This window comes from Gossypium arboreum, chromosome 6 (genome assembly GCF_025698485.1).
Source record: "Gossypium arboreum isolate Shixiya-1 chromosome 6, ASM2569848v2, whole genome shotgun sequence".
NCBI classification, from domain to species: domain Eukaryota; kingdom Viridiplantae; phylum Streptophyta; class Magnoliopsida; order Malvales; family Malvaceae; genus Gossypium; species Gossypium arboreum.
In genome coordinates, this window is record NC_069075.1 from 61,186,960 (window position 1) to 61,191,060 (window position 4,101).

At 37.3% G+C, this 4,101-nt stretch overlaps 1 non-coding gene across 1 annotated transcript; it reads left to right on the forward strand.

Moving 5' to 3' along the window:
• Positions 1 to 1,324: 1,324 nt before the first annotated feature.
• Positions 1,325 to 1,431, forward strand: LOC128294836 (small nucleolar RNA R71). The gene has a single exon (XR_008285143.1). It is a non-coding gene; the product is annotated as a small nucleolar RNA R71 (small nucleolar RNA).
• The last annotated feature ends 2,670 nt before the right edge of the window (positions 1,432 to 4,101 follow it).

The window sequence follows — 4,101 nt, forward strand, 5'->3', positions numbered from 1 at the left end:
GTGTAACCGTAGTAGGTCTAACTTCACCTATTCCCAACTTTCTAAATATTGACATAGGCATCAAGTTAATACTCGCACCTAAGTCACATAAAGCCTTACCACAATATGTTGCTCCAATGCTGCATTCCTTCGCCAGAGCTACCGTCTCAAATTCTCCAAGTCTTTATTTTTTTGACAGGATATCCTTCATAAACTTGACGTAGTTCGGCATTTGTTCAAGTGCTTCAACCAACGGGATGTTGATGTGAAATTGCTTGAGTACGTCTAGAAATTTCTTGAATTGAATTTCCTGCTTCTGCTTCTGAAGTCTTTGAGGGTAGGGTGGTGGTGGTTTCTTTACTGGAATTGGTTGATTCGTTTTCTGCGGTAATTCTTCATCTAACGGAGTTGTTAGTTGATCGAAAATATTTGGTTTTGAAAATACCTTGTCGAGTTTTTTAGATTTTGGTTCTTGTGCAACTGGAATTTCAACACTCGGTTGAACTTCCTCTGAGTCTTGAGCATCAACTGGCTCCTTTTCAGCTTCAATAGTGTTGGGCTCTATTATCTTTCTGCTCCTCAATGTCAACACTTTGCAATGCTCCTTCCTCGAATTCCTCGGATTCTCCGTATCACTAGGTAAAGCACCTTATGGTTGGTTTCTAAGTTCAGAAGCCAGCTGGCCCATTTGATTCTCCAAATTCCTTAAAGTGGCATCATTTTTTCCATGTATGCCTTCAATAAATTCTCTAAGCTATTGGATGATTCGGCCTGAGCTGGTTTCTTAGCTTGTTGGGAAAAATTAGGCGGCTGAGTCGGTATAGGTTGAGCGTAGTTGTTACTGGTTCCAGCCCCTTCGTTGCTCCAGGAAAAATTCGAGTGGTTTCACCACGATGGGTTATAGAAGTTGGATTGCAGTCCTTACCTTCCTCGATTTTGGTTATGGTTATCCATGTAATATACGGATTTAGAGTTTGATGGACATTCTTCGAACAAATGTCCCTCCCCACAATAAACACAGGCTATACTCTCAAATTGGTGAGGTGGTTGGGCTACAAAACTGTCAGACCCATTAGTGGTAAGATTCTTAAGCATTGAGGATATTGAAGGTACCTAAGACGCGAGTGAAGTGAGAGCGTCCACTTCATGTATTCTAGCGATTCGTCTTCCTGACGCAGCTCGATTGGTTGGCCATTGATAATTGTTACCGGCGATCCTCTCGATGATTTCGTAAGCCTCATTATAGGACTTAGAAAGAAGAGCACCGTTAGTAGAAGCATCCACTACCATTCTCGTGTGAGCATTAAGACCATTATAAAATGTCTCAAGTTGGATGCAATGTGGGATTCCATGATAAGGGCATTTCCGTAATAGCTCTTTGTATCGTTCCTATGCCTCATACATGGACTCATCATCCATCTGTTGGAAAGAAGTGATCTCGTTCCTTAACGTAGCATTCTTACTAGGCAGGAAATACTTCATAAGGAATCTTTCAGCTAACTCTTGCCATGTAGAAATTAAGTTTGGTGGCAATGAATTCAACCAGGCTCAAGATCTGTCCCTTAGTGAGTACGGGAACAGCTTCGATCGTAATGCATCTTCAAAAACTCCTACTAATTTGAAAGAGTCACTCACATCCATAAATAGTCTTAAATGAAGATGATGATCCTCTATATGCATTCCACTAAATTGGCCCACTGTCTGTGTGATATCCCAAATTAGGGCCTAATCAGAATAGTGTTTCGGGACCACAAATCTGAGATAGAAATAATTATTTTATGATTATTTTGAGGTCTATGATATGATTTCATGATTGTGTGAAAATTTCGTGAAGAAATTCTATGCATAAAGTGCTTAATTTGAAGTTAGGGACTAAATTGAATAAGTTACAAAACTTGCATTCTAGAAGTTTCTAGTATGAAATTGCTTTGAAATATTAATTAGGAGGTCTTAAATAGCAATTTGACCAATTTCTAAGTTTATGGACAAAAATTGGACATGGATGGAATTTTTGAAAGTTTAATAAGGAAGGGCATTTTGGTCATTTTGATATTAAATGAAATAAAATGGGAAAAATAACACAAAAATGATCATCTTCTCCATAAGTTGCTGCCAAATTTTGCTCTCCACCATAGCTATGGTTTCAACACTTTTAAGCCTTGACTAGCAAGGAAAATCAAAATTCGGGCAAACATCGGCAAAATACCAAGTTGTGGACAAAATGGTAAAAATGACCATTTTCGCATACAAGGTAAGTTCATATGTAAATATTGTAATATAACCATTATTTTAAATCATTTAATGCTATTTATACGATATTATGATTGTTATCATGCAATTCTATGCTTTGTGGTCATTGTTGGACAACATGCAAAAATTTTATGAATTATGTGAAAAATGTGAAAGACTACCGAAGTATCATCATGGGTATTCCAAGGAGAATGGTAAAGGAGTACGAACAAGGAAAGTCCCGTTGAACCTTAGGAATAGATTTGGATATTTGGGCATCCGAACTCGTTGAGATGAGTGCGAGTTCGTGAAATGTAACTAGGCATCCGAGCTCGTTGAGTTGAGTCCGAGTTCACTTATGGATGCAAACGTCCGAACTCGTTGAGTTGAGTACGAGTTCAGTTATGGATACGAACGCTCGAGCTCGTTGAGTTGAGTCCGAGTTCGCTTATGGGTGGGTTACATGGTACCTTGGCTACATATGTGGCACTTATGTGCAAACTTTCCATGTATCCGAGTTATATTCCGATGTGTTCAACGGGTAAAATTCTAGTGAAATGGAAGAGTACTCAAGATGCAAGTGACATATTGGTAAGTGTTGTGGAATGGGCACTTTGGATAGGTATGTACTTAACCCTCAGGTTGAGACTTGATACGACAACAATAATGTAGTAAGACGATGAATGATGAATAGAAATGTGATATATGTTTTGGCGATATTATGTTAATGTTGGTTGGTATAATTGCTTTGTTAAGTTATTTGTTATTTGCATGTGAACTTACTAAGAATTTATGCTTACTCCTTCCCTTCCATTCCTTGTAGTTTTGACAAGCCAGTTTGGAGATCAGGACGGTCGGAGGCATGCTCACACTATCAACGGACCATCTTGGTATGGTGGCTTGCATATTTTGGGAATATGGCATGTATAGCATTATAATCCTTTTGTGTATATAATCTTATGATATAGCTCATGGATGACATGGAAATGTTTGAGAATGATTAGCTATTGGAGTGGCTAATCAAGATTATATTTGATAACACGTATGCTTTATGTGCTAACTAATCTATGGAAATCCATAAAATGGTGAAATTGGCTATAAAACAGAATCACACAATAGCAGTGATGTGAGTTTGAAAAATCACTAAAAATAGTAGATATATAATTCGATGATTAATAAAATATGTAATTGAATCTTAATGAATCTGTTTTCACGTGGAAGAAACAAAATAGGTAAAAGAGTTGTATTTTATGAGATATTTACATTTTGTTGAAACAGGGTCAGAGCAATTTCTAGATTCCTTGTTCTGACTTTATAAATTCACCATAATTTGTATAAAAATAATTTAGACTAAAAATTTAAATTTATGGATTCCTTATTGAGTCTATTTTTAATTGAAACAAATGGTATAGTCATTGGATTTTTGTACAGAAATAAATTTGATTCGTAGTGCACAGGGGTCAGCGTAGCCGAACCCTAAAACAGGGGAGACTTTAACTAATAAACTGTACTAACTGGCCCGACCAAAAATTCTAGAAAACAATTAGTTGATAGATATATGAGTCTAGTTTCAGGAAAAATTTACGGATCTTAATTTTGAGTTTCGGAACTCGAGATATAAATTTTTAAGCGACTATGCAGTTAGCCAGCTTATCTGGAAATTTTAAAAATAAATTGTTTGAGCTGTTTAATTAATGAATTAGGTCCGTTAACACCTCGTGCTTGACTCTGACGATGGTCTCGGGTACGGGGGCATTACATTTTGTGGTATCAGAGCTATGGTTTAGTCGGTTCTCGGACTAACCTAACATGTGTAAGGGTCTAGCTATACATGCCACGGATCCGTGATAGTGTGATGCCTCTCGATGCGTATGAGCACTGTCTTGTTTAGAC